Below are 21,840 nucleotides of genomic sequence, written 5' to 3'. Positions count from 1 at the left end.
TGAGCCTCAGAGGTCTCATCTTACCCTTCCCTTGTAATGTCTGGGCATCTAATGATATTATAACCATCATTCATCCCATAAGAGCTTAGAAGTTTCCAAGTGTCTCAGGTTTATTCATCATCTTAGCACCAAGGGGAACATCTCAGTAGGTCCTTAGATGTAATATCTGTAGATTCATTTAAAAACAAATATTTATTGAGTATCTACCATGTGCCAGGCACCGTACTCAACAACTGGGATAAAGCAGTAAGCAAAAGATGAAAAATATCTGTCTTCATGAAGCTTTAATTCTTGTTGTAGGAAACAGACAATAAAAACTAAGTTGGTTGTATGGTGATAGATGCTGTGGCAGTAATGAAAGTAACAAAGGAGGATAAGTAAAGACATGAAGGAGGAAAGGGGATTGTAATTTTAAATAGCATGGTCAGGAAAGTCCTAAATAAAAAGGATGGCTTTAGAGCAAAGACCTGAAGTAGGGAAGGAGGGAGTCTCACGTGTATTAAGGGAAGAGCATTCCAGGCAGTAGCCCCGAGGCAGGAAAGTACTTGGGCATGTTCCGGACACAGTATGGAGTGACATGCTGATCCAGTATGGAGGCCAATGTGGGTGGAACAGAGTGAAGAAAAAAGTAATAGAAGATGAGGTCATAAAGGTAGCTGGAAGCAAGATCACATAGGACCTTGCATATCATTGAAAGTCTTGAATTTTTATCTGAGGGAGGTGGAAACTATTGGTGAGTACTGAGCATGAGAGTGACATCATATGACTTGGGTTTTTGAAGGACCCCTTTGTTGAGAGTAGATTACAGAGGGCAAAAGTAGAAGCATGAAGACCAACTAGGAGGCTGGAAAAAATCCAGGAAATGATGGCTTGGAGCCATGTAGGGGGTAAGAGGCAGCCAGATCCTATATAGATTTTGAAAAAGCAGCCTCAGGATATGATGAGAGTTTTGATACGTGTTGTAAGAAAGAGAAGAGTTAAGGATGTCACCAAAATTTTTGGCCCTGGAAACTGAAAGAACAGAGTTATCATGTGCTGAAAGGGGAGCACTGTGAAAAGAGTAGGTTTGTAGTGGAGGAAATTAGGAATTCAGCTTTGGACATTAGAGTTGATTAGCCATCAAAGAGGAGCTGTTGAATAAATAGATGGATCTGTTTAGTCTGCATCTTGGGGAGTTTAGGTTAGAAAGTTGAGAGCTATCAGCATATAGATCAGGGGAGTCCAATCTTTTAGCTTCCCTGGGCCACATTAGAAGAAGAAAAATTGTCTTGGGCCACATATAAAATACACTAACACTAATGTTAGCTAATTGAGCTAGCAAAAAAATCACCAAAAAAAATCCATAATGTTTGGGTTTTTTATTTTATTTTATTTTAGACAGAGTCTCGCTCTGTCGCCCAGGCTGGAGTTTGTCATCTTGGCTCACCACAACCTCCGCCTCCCAGGTTCAAGCAATTCTCCTGCCTCAGCCTCCTTAGTAGCCGGGACTACAGGCGCATGCCACCACACCCAGCTAACTTTTGTATTTTTAATGGAGACGGGGTTTCGCCATGTTGCCTAGGATGGTCTTGATCTCTTGACCTCGTGATCCGCCTGCCCCAGCCTCCAAAAGTGCTGAGATTACAGGCATGAGCCCCTGTGCCCGGCCAAAAATCTCATAATGTTTTAAGAAAGTCTGTGAATTTGTGTTGGGCCACATTCAAAGATGTCCTGGGCCACATGCAGCCCATGGGCTATGGGTTGGACAAGCTTGATATAGATGGTATTGACAGCTGTAGACTAGAAGAGATAACTCAGATAGTAAGTGCAGATTAAAAAAAAACAAACAGGTCCAAGAACTGAACTTGGAAGCCTGCCAATATTTAGAGGTCAGAGCCCATGTGGTAAAAACAGAAAGCATGAAAAAACATCAAACAGATACTAACAGGCATAAAATCTTTATGCAAACTTCAGGAAAGGTGGAAGTCAAAAGTTCTAAGAAAAAGGAAAGTAAACATCAGCATTTTGGTGATCTTGAGATGTGCAAGATGATACAAGACCATAACAGTGTCTGATTCTGGAGAATGAAAGGTAAGAAATATTAACCAGAGCAGATTTTATCCTTGCCATGTAATGGTGACTTCAGAACACCACCATTAATGCCAGCAAAAGCCACTTCCAACAATATTCAACTATAAGTTAGATTTAATAATCACATTATATCCCATTATATGAGTATTAAATAATTTATTTAAATAACTTCCTATTTCTAGACATTTACGTTTCTAAATCTCTTGGCTATTTTAAATATTTTTAATGAACATTTTTCCAACCACTTCTTTGCAGATATTATTATTATTTCTTTGAAATATATTTTCTTAAGTATAATTACTAGATTAAAGGTGGTACACTTTTTAAAAAGACTTCTAATATGTATTTCTGGATTGGCCTTCATAAGCTAGTACCAATTTACATTCCTACTAATGGGGTATAAGTGTCTTTCCAAACACTCTCCAATGCTAGATTATTTTCTTCATTTGTAATTGTTAGAAAATCACATCTCTTTCTTTCTCTTTGAATCTCTTAATTATAGAATTAGATTTTATTTTTCATACGATTATTGGTCTTTATATTTCTTCTTTTATAACTTGCCCATTTTGATTTATGAATTTTTTTATAAATTAATGATTTTATCATTTTGACTATCATATATGTTGCAAATTTTTTTTCCCATTTTACCTTTTGCCTTTTTATTTTGTTAACATCACTTTGGGTAGGCTAGAGATTGCTAATTTTTATTTAGTTGAGCATAGCCAATTTTTCCTTTATGATTTCTATTTTTATTTTTGGCATCATGGTTAGGAAGACTTTCTCACATCCAGCATTGTATAAATATTCACCCAAATTTTCTGCCATACCATTATGATGGCATTGTTTTTCATTTTAATCATTACCTCTCAGAAATTTATTTATTTTATTTTATTTTTTTTGAGACGGAGTCTCACTCTGTTGCCCAGGCTGGAGTGCAGTGGCGCAATCTCGGCTCACTGCAAGCTCCGCCTCCCAGGTTCCTGCCATTCTCTTGCCTCAGCCTTCTGAGTAGCTGGGACTACAGGTGCCCACAACCACACCTGGCTAATTTTTTGTATTTTTTTTTAGTAGAGACGGGATTTCACCGGGTTAGCCAGGATGGTCTCGATCTCCTGACCTCGTGATCCGCTCACCTCGGCCTCCCAAAGTGCTGGGATTACAGGCTTGAGCCACCGCGCCCAACCAGAAATTTATTTTAGGTGGGGTAGAAGTTCATTAGACTTGTAAAAGTATCGATCTCCTGACCTCGTGATCCGCCCACCTCGGCCTCCTAAAGTGCTGGATTACAGGCTTAAGCCACTGTGCCCAACCAGACATTTATTTTAGGTGGGGTAGAAGTTCATTAGACTTGTAAAAGTATCTGAAACATGTCTCAATCAATTTAAAGGTTTATTTTGCCAAGGTTAAGGGCCATGGCCTGTTACAAAGCTTCAGGAGGTCTTGAGAACATGTGGCCAAGTTGCTTGAGTTATAGTTTGGTTTTATACATTTTAGCAAGACAGAAGTTACAGGCAAAGACATAAATCAATATATGTAAGGTATACATGGGTTTGGCTCAGAAAGGCAGGACATCTCAAAGTGGGGGAGGGGAACTGGAGGGGGTGGTGCAGGGGTTCCAGCTCATAGGTGAATTCAGAGATGTCCTGATTGGCAATTCATTGAAAGAGTTAAGCCCTGCCTGAAGAGTTGAATTCAGCATAAAGACATGAGTTTAGATAAGAGGGTTGTGGAAGCCCAGGCTCTTGTTATGTAGACGAAGACTCCAGGTAGCAGGCTTCAGAGAGTATAAATGGTGAATGTCTCTTATCAGAACTTAAAAGGTGTCAGACTCTCCAGAAAAAAAACTTAGTAAGGAAAGGAGATTTTCTACAGAATGCAAATTTCTCCCACAGGAGACAGCTTTACAGGGCCGTTTCAGAATATGTCAAATAAACATATTTAAGGGTAAAATACTTTGATTTCCTTCAGGGCCTGTTATCTTTCATATGATGCTATACCAGAGTAAGGTTGGGATTTGGTATCTTATTGCAACTAAGAGTCTGTTTTGTCAGTCTTAACATCTCTGTTTTAATGTTAACACTGTCTAGTTATGTCTAAACTCCAAAGGATGGAAAGTATAATGAGGCATGTCTGACCCTTACTTCCTGTCATGGCCTGAACTAGCTTTTCAGGTTTCTTTGGGGTCCCCTTGGCCAAGAGGTGGATCTATTCAATCGATTGGGGTGCCTAGAACTTTACTTTTGGTTCACAGATTGATGCAAGAACCAGAAAATAGCCACAATTTATTAATATACTCAGGGCATTCCACTCCCAATAAGAAGGATGAATGACTTGCTCTCTGGATGGGGAATATTTATATCTAAATTCTGATTGTTTGGTTCTGCCTTTTACCCAATTTGGCATCTTGGATCCTACACTGCTGTCAGTGTTAAACATAAAATTTGGTTCCCCTTCCTTCTGGTGCAGATATTATATGCATCTGGTGGAAGATGGTCTTGTCAATAGACAACTTGGTCTCTTTCACCACCACAGTACCTTTCTGATTCCTATAAGCTCAAGGCTGTCAATGCTATTGACACCACAGACTCAACACAAACTTACTTAGCACTTACTACATAAAAATCTGAGTTATACAATTAAGCAGAAAAAATTAAGTAAGAGATATAATTAAGCAGAAAAAATCAAGTAAGAGACAATTCCATGAACACTGATCAAAAAATCTTCAATGAAATATAGCAAGCTGAATGCAGCAGTTAAAAAGATTACACACCATGACAAGTTGGGATTTATTCCTGGAATGTAAAGTTGTTTCTGTCAGGCCTCTGAGCCCAAGCCAAGCCATCGCATCCCCTGTGACTTGCACGTATATGCCCAGATGGCCTGAAGTAACTGAAGAATCACAAAAGAAGTGAATATGCCCTGCCCCACCTTAACTGATGACATTCCACCACAAAAGAAGTGTAAATGGCCGGTCCTTGCCTTAAGTGATGACATTACCTTGTGAAAGTCCTTTTCCTGGCTCATCCTGGCTCAAAAAGCACCCCCGCTGAGCACCTTGCGACCCCCACTCCTGCCCACCAGAGAACAAACCCCCTTTGACTGTAATTTTCCTTTACCCACCCAAATCCTATAAAACGGCCCCACCCTTATCTCCCCTCGCTGACTCTCTTTTCGGACTCAGCCTGCCTGCACCCAGGTGAAATAAACAGCCATGTTGCTCACACAAAGCCTGTTTGGTGGTCTCTTCACACGGATGCACATGAAATTTCGTGCCGTGACTTGGATCGGGGGACCTCCCTTGGGAGATCAATCCCCTGTACTCCTGTTCTTTGCTCCGTGAGAAAGATCCACCTATGACCTCAGGTCCTCAGACCGACCAGCCCAAGGAACATCTCACCAATTTTAAATCAGGTAAGCGGCCTCTTCTTACTCTCTTCTCCAACCTCTCTCACTGTGCCTCAACCACTTTCTCCTTTCCACTCTTCAATCTCTCCCTTCTCTTAATTTCAATTCCTTTCATTTTCTGGTAGAGGCAAAGGAGACACGTTTTATCCGTGGACCCAAAACTCCGGCGCTGGTCATGGACTGGGAAGGCAGCCTTCCCTTGGTGTTTAATCATTGCAGGGATGCCTCTCTGATTATACACCCACGTTTCAAGGGTGTCAGACCACGCAGGGACGCCTGCCTTGGTCCTTCACCCTTAGCGGCAAGTCCCGCTTTTCTGGGGAAGGGGCAAGTACCCCAACCTCTTCTCTCCTTGTCTCTACCCCTTCTCTGCTTTCCTGGGGCAGGGGCAAGTACCCCTCAACCCCTTCTCCTTCACGCTTAGCGGCAAGTCCCGCTTTTCTGGGGCAGGGGCAAGTACCCCAACCTCTTCTCTCTTTGTCTCTACCCCTTCTCTGCTTTCCTGGGGCAGGGGCAAGTACCCCTCAACCCCTTCTCCTTCACGCTTAGTGGCAAGTCCCGCTTTTCTGGGGCAGGGGCAAGTACCCCTCAACCCCTTCTCCTTCACCCTTAGCGGCAAGTCCCGCTTTTCTGGGAGAGGGGCAAGTACCCCTCAACCCCTTCTCCTTCACCCTTAGCGACAAGTCCTGCTTTTCTGGGAGAGGGGCAAGTACCCCCAACCCCTTCTCCTTCACCCTTAGTGGCAAGTCCCGCTTTTCTACGGGGCAAGAACCCCCAATCCCTTATTTCCATGTCCCAACTTCTTATCTCTGTGCCCCAATCCCTTATTTCCATGCCCCAACCTCTTATCTCTGTGCCCCAATCCCTTATTTCTGCACTCCAACCTCTTATCTCTGCACCCCAATCCCTTATTTCCGCACCCTGACCTCTTATCTCTGTGCCCCAATCCCTTATTTCCACACCCCGACCTCTTATCTCTGTGTCCCAATCCCTTATTTCCATGCCCCGACCTCATATCTCTGTGCCCCAATCCCTTATTTCCACGCCCCAACCTCTTATATGTCTGCGCCCCAATCCCTTATTTCCGCACCCCGACCTCTTATCTCTGTGACCCAACCCCTCTTCCCACTTTTCTGGAAGGTAAGAACCCCCGAACTCCTTCCCTCTGTTTCTCTACTCTCTCTTTTCTCTAGGATTGCTTCCTTCACTATGGGCAACCTTCCACCCTCCATTCCTCCATCTACTCCCTTGGCCTGTGTTCTCAAAAACTTAAAATCTCTTCAACTCACACCTGACCTAAAACCTAAATGCCTTATTTTCTTCTGCAACACCGCTTGACCCCAATACAAACTCGACAGTAGTTCTAAATAGCCAGAAAATGGCACTTTGAATTTTTCCATCCTGCAAAATCTAAATAATCTGGTCGTAAAATAGGCAAATGGTCTGAGGTGCCTGACATCCAGGCATTCTTTTACACATCAGTCCCTTCCTAGTCTCTGTGCCCAGTGCAACTCATCCCAAATCTTCCTTCTTTCCCTCCCGCCTGTCCCCTCAGTACCAACCCCAAGCGTCACTGAGTCTTTCTAATCTTCCTTTCCTACAGACCCATCTGACCTCTCCCTTCCTCCCCAGGCTGCTCCTCGCCAGGCCGAGCTAGGTCCCAATTCTTCCTCAGCCTCTGCTCCTCCACCCTATAATCTTTTTATCACCTCCCCTCCTCACACCTGGTCCAGCTTACAGTTTTGTTGGGTGACTAGACCTCCCCCACCTGCCCAGCAATTTACTCTTAAAAAGGTGGCTGGAGCCAAAGGCATAGTCAAGGTTAATGCTCCTTTTTCTTTATCCCAAATCAGATAGTGTTTAGGCTCTTTTTCATCAAATATAAAAATCCAGCCCAGTTCATGACTTATAATCTTTTTATCACCTCCCCTCCTCACACCTGGTCCAGCTTACAGTTTCGTTCGGTGACTAGCCCTCCCCCTCCTGCCCAGCAATTTACTCTTAAAAAGGTGGCTGGAGCTAAAGGCATACTCAAGGTTAATGCTCCTTTTTCTTTATCCCAAATCAGAAGCGTTTAGGCTCTTTTTCATCAAATATAAAAATCCAGCCCAGTTCATGGCTCATTTGGCAGCAACCTTGAGACAATTTACAACCCTAGACCCTAAAAGGTCAAAAGGCCGTCTTATTCTCAATATACATTTTATTACCCAATCTGCTTCCGACATTAAACTCCAAAAATTGGAATCTGGCCCTCAAACCCCACAACAGGACTTAAGTAACCTCACCTTCAAGGTGTACAATAACAGAAAAAAGTTGCAATTCCTTGCCTCCACTGTGAGACAAACCCCAGCCACATCTCCAGCACACAAGAACTTCCAAATGCCTGAACCGCAGCAGCCAGGCGTTCCTCCAGAACCTCCTCCCCCAGGAGCTTGCTACACGTGCCGGAAATCTGGCCACTGGGCCAAGGAATGCCCGCAGCCCAGGATTCCTCCTAAGCCATGTCCCATCTATGTGGGACCCCACTGAAAATCGGACTGTTCAACTCACCTGGCAGCCACTCCCAGAGCCCCTGGAACTCTGGCCCAAGGCTCTCTGACTCCTTCCCAGATCTTCTCGGCTTAGCGGCTGAAGACTGACACTGCCCGATCGCCTCGGAAGCCCCCTAAACCATCACGGACGCCGAGCTTCGGGTAACTCTCACAGTGGAAGGTAAGCCCGTCCCCTTCTTAATCAATACAGAGGCTACCCACTCCACATTAACTTCTTTTCAAGGGCCTGTTTCCCTTGCCTCCATAACTGTTGTGGGTATTGACGGCCAGGCTTCTAAACCTCTTAAAACTCCCCAACTCTAGTGCCAACTTAGACAATACTCCTTTAAGCACTCCTTTTTAGTTATCCCCACCTGCCCAGTTCCCTTATTAGGCCGAGACACTTTAACTAAATTATCTGCTTCCCTGACTATTCCTCGACTACAGCCACATCTCATTGCCGCCCTTCTCCCCAACCCAAAGCGTCCTTCACATCTTCCTCTCATATCCCCCCACCTTAACCCACAAGTATGGGACATCTCTATTCCTTCCCTGGCAACCGATCACATGCCCATTACCATCCCATTCAAACCTAATCACCCTTACCCCACTCAACACCAATATCCCATTCTGCAGCACGCTTTAAAAAGATTAAAGCCTGTTATCACTTGCCTGCTACAGCATAGGCTTCTAAAACCTATAAACTCTCCTTACCATTCCCCTATTTTACCTGTCCTAAAACCAGACAAGGCTTACAAGTTAGTTCAGAATCTGCGCCTTATCAACCAAATTGTTTTGCCTATCTACCCCGTGGTGCCAAACCCATATACTCTCCTATCCTCAATACCTCCCTCTACTACCCATTATTCTGTTCTGGATCTCAAACATGCTTTCTTTACTATTCCTTTGCACCCTTCATCCCAGCCTCTATTTGCCTTCACTTAGACTGACCCTGACACCCATTAGGCTCAGCAAATTACCTGGGCTGTACTGCCACAAGGCTTCACAGATAGCCCCCATTACTTCAGTCAAGCCCAAATTTCATCTTCATCTGTTACCTATCTCAGAATAATTCTCACAAAAACACACGTGCCCTCCCTGCTGATCGTGTCCGATTAATCTCCCAAACCTCAATCCCTCACAAAAGAACAACTCCTTTCCTTCCTAGGCATGGTTAGTGCAGTCAGAATTCTTACACAAGAGCCAGGACCACACCGTGTAGCCTTTCTGTCCAAACAACTTGACCTTACTGTTTTAGCCTAGCCCTTATGTCTGTGTGCAGCAGCTGCCGCTGCTTTAATACTGTTAGAGGCCCTAAAAATCACAAACTATGCTCAACTCACTCTCTACATTTCTCATAACTTCCAAAATCTATTTTCTTCCTCATACCTGACGCATATACTTTCTGCTCCCCGGCTCCTTCAGCTGTACTCACACTTTAAGTCCCACAATTACCATCATTCCTGGCCCAGACTTCAATCTGGCCTCCCACATTATTCCTGATACCACACCTGACCCCCATGACTGTATCTCTCTGATCCACCTGATATTCACCCCATTTCCCCATATTTCCTTCTTTCCTGTTCCTCACCCTGATCATGCTTGATTTATTGATGGCAGTTCCACCAGGCCTAATCGCCACACACCAGCAAAGGCAGGCTAAGCGATAGTACAAGCCACTAGCCCGCCTCTCAGAACCTCTCATTTCCTTACCATCGTGGAAATCTATCCTCAAGGAAATAACTTCTCAATGTTCCATCCACTATTCTACTACTCCTCAGGGATTATTCAGGCCCCCTCCCTTCCCTACATATCAAGCTCGAGGATTTGCCCCCACCCAGGACTGGCAAATTAAATTTACTCAACATGTCTGAGTCAGGAAACTAAAATACCTCTTAGTCTAAATAGACACTTTCACTGAATAAGTAAAGGCCTTTCCTACAGGGTCTGAGAAGGCCACCACAGTCATTTCTTCCCTTCTGTCAGACATAATTCCTCAGTTTAGCCTTCCCACCTCTATACAGTCTGATAACAGACCAGCCTTTATTAGTCAAATCAGCCAAGCAGTTTTTCAGGCTCTTAGTATTCAGTGAAACCTTTATATCCCTTATGGTCCTCCGTCTTCAAGAAAAGTAGAATGGACTAAAGGTCTTTTAAAAACACACCTCACCAAGCTCAGCCACCAACTTAAAAAGGACTGGACAATACTTTTACCACTTTCGCTTCTCAGAATTCAGGCCTGTCCTCAGAATGCTACAAGGTACAGCCCATTTGAGCTCCTGTATAGATGTTCCTTTTTATTAGGCCCCAGTCTTATTTGACACCAGACCAACTTAGACTGTGCCCCAAAAAAACTTGTCATCCCTACTATCTTTTGTCTAGTCATACTCCTATTCACCATTCTCAACTACTCATACATGCCCTGCTCTTGTTTACACTGCCAGTTTACACTGTTTCTCCAAGCCATCACAGCTGATATCTCCTGGTGCTATCCCCAAACTGCCACTCTAAACTCTTGAAGTAAATAAATAATCTTTGCTGGCAGGACTATGCTGAATCTCCTTAGGCACTCTCTAATCAGATGTCCTAGGTCCTCCCAATTCTTAGACGTTTTATACCTGTTTTTCTCCTTCTCTTATTCCATTTAGTTTTTCAATTCATACAAAACCATATCCAGGCCATCACCAATCATTCTATACGACAAATGTTTCTTCTAACAACCCCACAATATCACCCCTTACCACAAGATCTTTCTTCAGCTTAATCTCTCCCACTCTAGGTTCCCACACCACCCCTAATCCCGCTTGAAGCAGCCCTGAGAAACATCGCCCATTCTCTCTCCATATCACCCCCCAAAAATTTTTGCCACCCCAACAATTCAACACTATTTTGTTTTATTTTTCTTATTAATATAAGAAGGCAGGAATGTCAGGCCTCTGAGCTCAAGCCAAGCCATCGCATCCCCTGTGACTTGCACGTATATGCCCAGATGGCCTGAAGTAACTGAAAAATCACAAAAGAAGTGAATATGCCCTGCCCCACCTTAACTGATGACATTCCACCACAAAAGAAGTGTAAATGGCCGGTCCTTGCCTTAAGTGATGACATTACCTTGTGAAAGTCCTTTTCCTGGCTCATCCTGGCTCAAAAAGCACCCCCGCTGAGCACCTTGCGACCCCCACTCCTGCCCGCCAGAGAACAAACCCCCTGTGACTGTAATTTTCCTTTACCTACCCAAATCCTATAAAATGGCCCCACCCTTATCTCCCTTCGCCAACTCTCTTTTCGGACTCAGCCCGCCTGCACCCAGGTGAAATAAACAGCCATGTTGCTCACACAAAGCCTGTTTGGTGGTCTCTTCACACAGACGTGCATGAAAGTTTCAACATATGAGAACCAATCAATGTAATATATTACAATAACAGAATGAAGGGGGGAAAACGTGATCATCTCAACTGATGCAGAAAAAAATGATCTCACAAAATTTAACACCCTTTCATGATAAACACACTTGACAAAATAAAGATAGAAAGAAATTACCTTAACATAATAAAGGCCATGTATGAAAAGCCCATAACTAAGATCATACTCACTGGTGAAGGGTTGAAAGCTTTTCCTTTAAGATCAGGACTAAGACAAAGATGCCCACTTTTACCATTTCCATTCAACATGGTATTAGAAGTTCTAGCCAAAGCAATTAGGTAAGAAAAAGAAATGAAAGGCATAGAAATTGGAAAGAAAGAAGTAAAATTATCTCTGTTTATGGAAGGATATGATTTTATATACAGAAAACCCTAAAGACTACACCAAAAAAAAAAAAAATCTGTTACAACTAGTAAATAAATTCAGCAACATGGTAAGATACAAAGTGAAAACACAAAAATCAGTTGCATTTTTATACTAACAATGAACAATCTCAAAAGGAAATTACAAAAACAACCCCATTTACAACAGCATCAAAATGTATAAAATCCTTATAAATTACTTAAGCAAGGAAGGAAAGACTTGTACAGTGAAAACTACAAAACATTGGTGAAAGAAATTTAAGAAGACATAAATAAATAAAAACATCTCATATTCATGGTTTGGAAGACTTAATATAGTTAAGATGGTAATTTTAAGTCATGTGTATTTTAACACAATTTATAAGATTAGGGGAAAAAGAGATACAATTTCTACACAATAACAATCTGAGATAGCAATTTACATATATTCCTTACTGATAAACTCAGTGATGTCCACAAAAAGTCAGCATTAGGTCTGAAATCAAAATACCTGGGTTCAAATTTTGGCTTACCGGGTGGACTTATACAAGGTTCTAACTTTCCCTAAGCCTCAGTGTAAGTTTAATTATCCATTAAGTTAGAGTAATAATACCTACTTTCAAAGTTGCTTTACAGATTAAATGAAATAATATGCCAGATTACCTAGACAGCATGTACTATAGATGCTCAAGTTTTGTTGAAGAAAAAATTGGAATAATTTCATACCTAAGTATATCACTTTTAAATCAAAGCAATATAACACTTATTATTGGGTATTACTATGTAGAGAGTTATCAGAAGGAAAAACTTCAGTCTAATGGAAAAATAGGCTCAGAAGAGCAACAGTATATATGTATTTAATTTATATACAGTTGACCCTTAAGCAACAAAGGGGTTAGAGGATCTTCGTACAGTCTAAAATCCCATATAACTTTTGACTCCTCAACAACTTAACTACTAGTGGATTTCTGTTGGCCAAAGCCTTACTAGTACAATAAGCAGTTCATTAAATCATGTTTTGTTTGTTACATGTATTACATGCTGTATTCTGACAATAAAGTAACCTAGAAAAGAGAAAATGCAATTAGGAAAATCATAAGGAAGAGAAAAAACATTTGCAATACTGCACTGTATTTATCCATACCGTAAGTTTATGTCATCTGTTTATAAGATGAATCATCTGTCTGAAATCGTTAGCAACTGCAGCTACAGACCTCAATCTAGAGTACATAACAAACTATTACACTTTTTGTTATAATCCATGACTTTTCTCTGCTTCCTGCAAGCACTTCCAGCATCACTAGTGGCTCTTAGTGTGGGTCCCACAGTGTTATTTCAGGTTCTCAGTATTGCACTAAACATGGTGAAAAATGCATGAGAACCTTGAGAGATCACTTTTTGGTGTAATTCACAATTTACTGAAGAGAGAATCTGCCCTCCCAGAGATGATTATTGTCACAAGGTGCTTTAAGTGGATATTCGTAACATCTGAGCTCACTGCAGTAGTAACAGGAGGCATCTACAAAATTATTACAGTAGTACAGTATGTGCTACAGTGAATTTTATGCAGCTATGATTTTACACTGCATCTTCACATTTGTTTACATTTCTCTGGACTGTGAATGGTAACATGTACAGTCTGTATGCCTAAGTTTTGATAAATCTTAACTTCTTATTATGGATTTGTGTGTATTTTATGGTAGTAAATGATAAAATAAACTAGTGCTACATATATTTTATGCATCATGCCATACCTAATTTTTCTTAACTTTTTTGATATTTCTAAGCTATGCTGTTTGTAACTTTTTTCAAATTGTCACAAATCTCAAAAAAATTTTCCAATACACTTATTGAAAAAAATTCGTATAGAAGTGGATTAGTGCAGCTAAAACTCTTGTTGCTCAAGGGTCAACTGTATTTTTTTATTATTTTATATATATTATTTAAAATACATTTATTCATTTTATATATGCATATGTGTGTATATAATAAATAAGATATATATACATGAGGTCATCCTAAGGTCTTGAGTGTTATCCCTTTATAGACAAAGGAATCAAAAAAGAATCTCAAGGAAGTCTCAATCTATTAAAAAAGGTGCACATACATAAAGGCACCTTTAAAGGAATCCTCAAGAATTCGAACAGTTCATTTATGATGGTATACAAGATGAACAGCATTCACTGGACTAATACAAATAGTAAAATGCAACTGTAAATTGTTAGAAATTAATGCATTAATGCATAAGTATAATTTAAGAGAGTATCCAATCAGAATTATATTATGATTAAGCTGATGGCATAGCTTTCAAGTATAGGAAAGATATGTAGACTTTTACAGGGTATAATAAAGGTACACAGACTTTACTATATAGAAAAGATATGCTAAGGGCTCAGTCTATGTCTGAGGGCAGAAACCATGCAGGGACACACCAGAGGCAATAAACTATCCTTAGCTACCTCTGCATGCCTTACCCAGAAGCCATCTGGGTGCATGCTAAACAGAGCTGCCAAGGAAGGGAGGAGAAGGGGACAAACTTACAATGGCCATTTGCAATGGAATTCACTTATTGAGAGCAGACAGATGACTGACCAAAGTTTACATAGGTCTCTCAGATGAGGAATTTGCACTGAGATTAGCAATATGATTTGCCAGATTAATTTCTTAGCCCTAAGGGAACCAGATTCTTTTAATCAGTTGGCCCATCTGTCCTGGAGATTTCTTGGAGAGAAACAGTAGACTGTGATTTATCAAGGAATTGCAGGCTTATTGGTAGGACAAGCTTCTAGGGAACCTCCGGCCTTAGCTAGTGTCACAAGCCTCTGAGCTGCCCTTGAGTGAGATAAAATAAAAGCTATCCTGTGAAGACCACAGGCTTTTTAGCAGAATCTGCGTGGGCAACCTTCATCTGATTCTTTTCTTTCTTCTAATATCTAGACACTTCATTGGTTCCTACTCTGGCTTTAGACCTTGGACTTGAACTTTCAGAGTCTTCTCCCCAACTCTACCCCTGATTAAATAGCTTGAGTCTCCTCCTGTTCTTTCCAGTCCCTGAACTTCCTTACCTTTGGTGACCCAAATCCCCATTCCAGACTAGGTCCAATCATCTTTCTTTTATCAATCCAGCATACCTCAGAATTTTCCCTCATTCAAGCCCCAAGAGTACCAAGAAAGAAAACCCAGCCAACTAAGTGCCCTCGCACTAGGAATGAGGAGATGTAGTTGGGGACCATCTATCCTGGTTGCTCACCCTCCAGAGACCCTTTCCAAAATCTTGTCCACCCACCACTAAAGACTTCCTTTATTCTGGTCACGGAGAAGTGAGTAACTGATTTTCCCCACTCCCATGACCCTGTTTCCACCTCAGTGACCTGGGTCAAGAATAAGAAGAGAGAATAGTGCCTGAATAATTATCTCACCTGAGATTCACAATCACCCTGTCAAGTACATATATATGTATAATCACATCATATGCACTTAAGAGCTGATATGGTTTGGCCGTGTCCCCACCCAAATCTCATCTTAAATTATAGTTTCCATAATCCCCACGTGTCATGGGACAGACCCAGAGGGAGGTAATTGAATCATAGGGGTGGTTACCTCCATGATGTTCTTGTGATAGTGAGTGAGTTCTCAAGAGATCTGATGGTTTTATAAGGGGCTTTTCTCCCTTTTGCTCAGCACTTCTCCTTGCTGCCACTACAATTGTAAGTTTATTGAGGCCTCCCCAGCCTTGCAGAACTGTGAGTTAATTAGACCTCTTTCTTTTTAAATTACCCAGTCTCGGGTATTTCTTCATAGCAGTGTGAGAACGGACTAATACAAGAGCTAAGAAAAGCTTCCACTTTTAAATAAAATGTCTTACTCTTCCAAAAAGAACAGTGCCTATTGAAATAAATGAAAAAAGGATGGTTGTTTTAAATCAGTATGACTAATGTTAAAAAAAAAAAAAACAACAGCTGGTAAGGAATACTAGGTAATCACATACACACGAGCTACCGACTAGGAATATTACAGTGTTATACCTACCATAATTTACTTCTCCCTCCCCATGTAGTCACTCAGAGTGGCAGCTGTGAACTTGGGCTTTGCATATTGGAGACCATTAGGAAAAGCAGCATGATTCATCATCTTCTGTTTATGTTACTTTAACTTAGTCATTTGGAGGCAGATCTTCTGAGACACTAACAATAGTCTGAGACTAAATTGATTTTTTTTCTTTAAATAACTTGTGGATTTTTTAACTCTTGAAATTTCTGCCATTTCAGGTAAAGATGCATAAAATCTTTGAGTGAGAAGGGAACTTGGAGGTCACCTAGAACAGTCTCTCATCCTCATCAAACTATCTTCTACAACATTGCTGGAAGCTATACAGACTGTCTTTGAGTTCTTCCAGCAATGAGAAGTTCACCATTCAAAAGAAAGACCATTTTGATTTTTCAGATAGCTCTAATTATTATCATGTTTTTCTTTTACATACTCCTATGTAATCAATCAGTAGTTTGTTAAAATTTTTTCTTTTAGCTTTATCCAGGAGTGTATTAGTCTGTTCTCACATTGCTATAAGGAACAACCTGGGACTGGGTAATTTATAATGAAAAGAGGTTTACTTGGCCCACGGTTCCACAGGCTGTGCAGGAAGCATGGCTGGGGAGGCCTCAGGAAACTTACAATCATGACAGAAAGCAAAGAGGAAGGGGGCAGAGTTTACATGGCCAGAGCAGGAGGAAGAGAGAGATGGAGAAGGTACTACATACTTTTAAACAACCAGATCTCATGATTACTCACTCACTATCATGAGAACAGCACCAAGGGGAAATTTTCCCCCTTGATCCAATTACCCCCAACCAGACCCCATCTCCAACAGTGTGAATTAAAATTTGACATGAGATTTGAGCAAGGACAAAGACACAAGCCATATTATTCCACCCCAACCCCTCCCAAATCTCATGCTATTCTCACATTTCCAAATACAATCGTGTCTTTCCAACAGTAGACCAAAGTCTTAACTCACACCAGCATTAACTAAAAAGTCTAAAGTCCAATGTCTCATCTGAGACAAGCCTAGTCCCTTTCACCTATAAGCCTGTAAAACAAAAAACAAGTTAGTTACTTCCAAGATAATATGAGGCTACAGGTATTAGGTAAACAATCCCTTTCCAAAAGTGAAAAATCTACCAAAAGAAAGGGACTCCAGGCCCCAAGCAAATCCAAAACCCAGCAGGGCAGTCATTAAATCTTAAAGCTCTAAAATAATCTCCTTTGACTCCTTGTCTCACATCCAGGCCACACTGATGCGAAGGGTGGGCTCCCAAGGCCTTGAGCAGCTTCTCCACTGTGGCTCTGCAGGGCCCATCCCACACAGCTGCTCTCAAAGCCAGGCACTGAGTGTCTGTGGGTTTTCCAGGTGCATAGTGCAAGCTGTCAGTGAATCTACTATTTTTGGGTCTGGATGATGGTGGCTTTCTTCTCACAGCTCCACTGGGCAGTGCCCCAGTGGGGACTCTGTTTGGGGACTTCAACCCCACATTTCCCCTCTGCACTACCCTAGCAGAGGTTCTCAATGAGGGCCCCAATTTCAAAGCAAGCTTCTCCTTGGACATCCAGGCTTTACCATACATCTTCTGAAACCTAGGTGGAGGCTCCCAAGTCTCAACTCTTGCACTCTGCACACCTGCAGGCTTAACACAATATGGAAGCCACCAAGGCTTAGAGTTTGCTCACTCTGGAGCAGTGACCTGAGATGTATCTGGGGCCCTTTTAGCCATGGCTGGAGCTAGAGTGGCTGGGATGCAGGGAGCAGTGTCCCAAGGTTGTGTAGGGCACTGGGGCCCTGGGGACCTGGCTCACAAAACCATTCTTCCCACCTAGGCCTCCAGGCCAATGATGGGAAAGGCCATGAATGTCTTTGAAATGCCTTGGAGGCATTTTCCTCATTGTCTTGGCTATTAATATTTGGCTTCTCTTTATTTATGCAAATTTCTGCAGCAGGCTTGAGTTTTTCCACAGAAAATGGGTTTTTGTTTTCTATCACATGGCCAGACTGCAAATTTTCCAAATTTTTACACTCTGCTTTCCTTTTAAATGTAAGTTCCAGTTTCAGATAATCTCTTTGCTCATGAAAATGAGCATATGCTGTTAGAAGCAGCCAGGTCACACCTTGAACACCTTGCTGCTTAGCAATTTCTTCCACCAGATACTCCAAATCATCTCTCTCAAGTCCAAACTTCCACAGATCTCTAGGGCAGGGCACAATGCCTCCAACCTCTTTGCTAATGCATAACAAAAATGACCTTTGCTCTAATTCCCAGTAATTTCCTCATCTCCATCTGAGAACTCATCAGCCTGGCCATCTCTGTCCATATCACTATCAGCATTTTGGTCAAAACCATTCAACAAGTCTCTAGAAAGTTTCAAACTTTCCCTCATCTTCCTGTCTTCTTGAGTCCTCCAAACTGTTCCAACCTCTGTCCATTATTCAGTTCCAAAGTCGCTTCCACATTTTTAAGTATTTTTATAGCAATGTCCCACTTTCCAGTACCAATTTTCTGTATTAGTACTTTTTTGCATTGCTATAAAGAACTACCTGAGACTGGGTAATTGATTTAAAAAAAATAAAAGAGGCTTAATTGGCTCACGATTCTGCAGGCTATAAAGGAAGCACGGCTGGGGAGGCCTGAGGAAACTTACAATCATGGCAGAAGGCAAAGAGGAAGGAGACATGTCTTACACGGCCAGAGCAAGAGGAAGAGAGATGGGGGAAGGTGCTGCACACTTTTAAACAACCAGATCTCATGATTACTCCCTCACTATCATGAGAACAGCACCAAAGGGGAAGTTTGCCACCTTGATCCAATCACTGTCCACCAGACCACATCTCCAACATTGGGGATTAAAGTTTGACATGAGATTTTGTCAGAGAGACAAAGACCCAACCATATAAGGGAGGAAATTATTTTCCTGATCACATAATATCTCTTCAACTAAGGCAGATTTTATGTTTGTTTTATCTTCTCATTTCTAGGATAAGAATCTATAGCTTCTCCAAATTTTCCTTTAGACTCCTCAGCATCCCAGACACTCTCCTTTGAATGAATAGCTCTTTTGGAAAATGGCATGAAATTTTAACAGAAGACTAACAGATGTGACCTGGCCTGGGCAGAGTTTGTAGAGCCTCTGTGAGCACAATGCTTCTACACATGCAACTTTGGCTTTCTTAGAAGCCATGCCACACTATTGTCTCATCTGAGTTTGCAGGTGTGGAAGCTCCTGGTGTCCTTCTCAAATAGTGTGACTTACTTTCAGGGTGTCCCTGGTTCTGTCACTCAAGGATTCACTTTTTAACTCAAATTTCCTATTTTATATATTTATAGCGACTAAATTTTATCTTGTAAGCTTTACCCCAATATGGCAGATATCAAGACCACTTAACCATTATTTACTGTCTCTTCCAAATTTTCATTATTCAAAAATGTGAGGAGTGTTTTCAAAGACTTCATCTTTGATGATAATTCTGACTACCCAAGGATAAAGCAAAGCAGTAGAGACATAAACCCTTTAATGAATGATCTTTGGAGAAGTTTTATAAGCTGGCTGCTGAACTAGAGCCTAATGGTAAAAACACTTCCCAACTATCAGAGAGTTACATATCTTGATGACATTCCCAAGACCCCTAAACCACAATTGCCCATAGAAGTTTTTTTACATAATAAAATACTTTGGCCTACATAAAGGTACTTCATAAGAAGCAGCCCTTAAAACTCACCATTGCATTTCATGTAAGGATTTATTGAGCAGATGGTTTACTACATGACATATGTCCTCTTTACAAGGACCCAACAGAAGCTTCTCTGCTCTCAGTGCTGTTTCTCTTTCTTATAGACACTTGTATTTATGATGTTTCCTCTTTGCTTTGACTGTTAGGAAGCCCACAGCAACATTTGCAAATTACCTCTAGGAAGTGTACAAAGTGTGGAATAACAGAATGTCATGGCATACATTTAATGAACCAACAACACACTCAGTTTCCTCTTATTTCCTTTAACGTTGTTTTTCCTTTACCCTAATTTTCTCCCTCTTTTGCTTCATCTTATTAAACTTTATGTATTGTTAAAGCCATCAAAAATCTTTTTAGAACAAAGACAAAAATAGAAGATAGGTAAACAATCCAGGCCATATTTTCCTAAGGATTTTATCAACAACAATATCATGAGAATTTTGCTAGATGGTTTGCTGCATCAAAATACATACACTGTGTTTATAGTTTTAACATGATCCACAGGACTTATGATTATTTATTTATTTAACTTTTTTTTTCTTTTTGAAACAGGGTCTCACCCTGTCACCCAAGCTGGAGTGCAGTGGTGTAATCACAGCTTGCTACAGCCTCAACCTCCCAGGGTCAAGCAATCCTCCTGCCTCAGCCTCCTGAGTAGCTGGGACTACAGGCACTCACCACCACACCCGGCTAATTATTTTTTATTTTTTGTAGAGATGGGGTCCCACTATGTTCCCCAGGCTCAATTATTTAAAAGAAAAAGGAAAATAAAGAAATGTCCTTGTCCTAGTAGAACCATACCAGTTCCTGACAATTACTAGTTTTCTAAATGTTTACAAATCATAAGTATAGTTGCCATTTTTAGAATTTTTCCAGGGATTAATATCAAGCTAGAAATTCAGGAATTAATATAAAGCTGTCCATTCTGTTTGTGGAGGGTGGCATGCATATTTTGTTTTTTCTTTAGAAATCGGGAATATTTGCTCATTCCAAGTATCCTGGAATTCCTCCTATCCTTCATGTCTTATTTAAAGATCACTGATAATAGCTTTGAATTATTAACTGTCAGTTCTCTCAGTATTCTGGGGCAATTAAGAAATGCAGTGAACTTTATATTTAAGCCCAAGAAAAATTAGGCATCATTCTTTTGAGAATAAGGTTTAAAGTATGTTACAAGCTGTTCAAGTGGTTAAATTAGAATAATTAGTATTTTGTGCAAATAATTTTACCACAAATATAAGCCTCAAGAGAGAGAAGTGAGAGAGTTCAGGAAATTAAAATTTATTGTGAACTAACTGTGTATGGGTACCACACTAGGTGGTTTACATACCTAATTTCACATTTGTAATAATCCTATAATGATAAAAAAAATAACTGTTGGGTACTAGGCTTAGCACCTGGGTGACAAAATAATCTGTACAACAAACCCCCGTGGGACAAGTTTTACCTGTAACAAACCTGCACATGTATTCCTGAACCTAAAATAAAAGTTAAAAAAAATCTTATGATCTAAGTGATGGTGTTATCTTACAGATGAAAAAAAGTTAAATTTCAGGGAGGTTAAATAGCTGCCTTAGATCACAAAGATAAATTATAAGGCTGGGTCTTGAACACATAGCTCATGCTTTTTCCCCCATATCAGACACATGAAGTAACATAAAATGGTTAGCCATTTATAACCTTTATCTGACTGGAAAATGACAGTCATGAGGTTTATGCCTGTCTTGGTAATCTTGTTCCTTCAACACAAAAGTCAACTTGGAGCTAAGAAAACCTACACAAAAGAAGAGTTTTGAGTCCCCAAGAAAAATAAATTACAAAGAAAATAAACTTTTACCAGAGTACTAAGAGGTAGTAAGGCTGCCATACCAAAGGCCAAGGGGAAAATTCTCATAGTAAGAATGAGATATGGCTGGGTGCAGTGGCTCACACCTGTAGTCCCAGCACTTTGGGAGGTCAAGGCAGGTGGATTTCTTGAGCTCAGGAGTTCAAGACCAGCCTGGGCAACATGGCAAAACCCCATCTCTACCCCCCACACCCCAAAAAAGAAAAGAAACAAAAAGTTAGCTAGGCATGGTGGTGCGCACCTGTGGTCCCAGCTACTCAGGAGGCTGAGGTGGGAGAATCACTTGCACCTGGGAGGCAGAGGTTGCAGTGAGCCAAGATGGTGCCACTGCACTCCAACCTAGGTGACACAGTGAGACTCTGTCTCAGAAAAACTTCAAAAAGGAGAATGAGATATGTAATTATGAAAAAATAAGACAATATCCTTCGAGCAAAGTAAAGAAAAGAA

The 21,840-nt window shown here is 41.1% G+C and overlaps 1 long non-coding RNA gene across 1 annotated transcript; it reads left to right on the top strand.

Annotated features, from left to right (window-relative positions):
* Window positions 1–645: 645 nt before the first annotated feature.
* LOC107976740 (uncharacterized) lies at window positions 646–20,342 on the top strand. Its single transcript, XR_001720930.2, has 3 exons — window positions 646–733; window positions 1,954–2,070; window positions 20,100–20,342. It is a non-coding gene; the product is annotated as an uncharacterized LOC107976740 (long non-coding RNA).
* The last annotated feature ends 1,498 nt before the right edge of the window (window positions 20,343–21,840 follow it).

The sequence above is a fragment of the Pan troglodytes genome, chromosome 11 (assembly GCF_028858775.2).
Source record: "Pan troglodytes isolate AG18354 chromosome 11, NHGRI_mPanTro3-v2.0_pri, whole genome shotgun sequence".
NCBI lineage: Eukaryota > Metazoa > Chordata > Mammalia > Primates > Hominidae > Pan > Pan troglodytes.
Note: the sequence above shows the minus strand (reverse complement) of the source record. Positions and strands in the feature narration are given on the sequence as shown.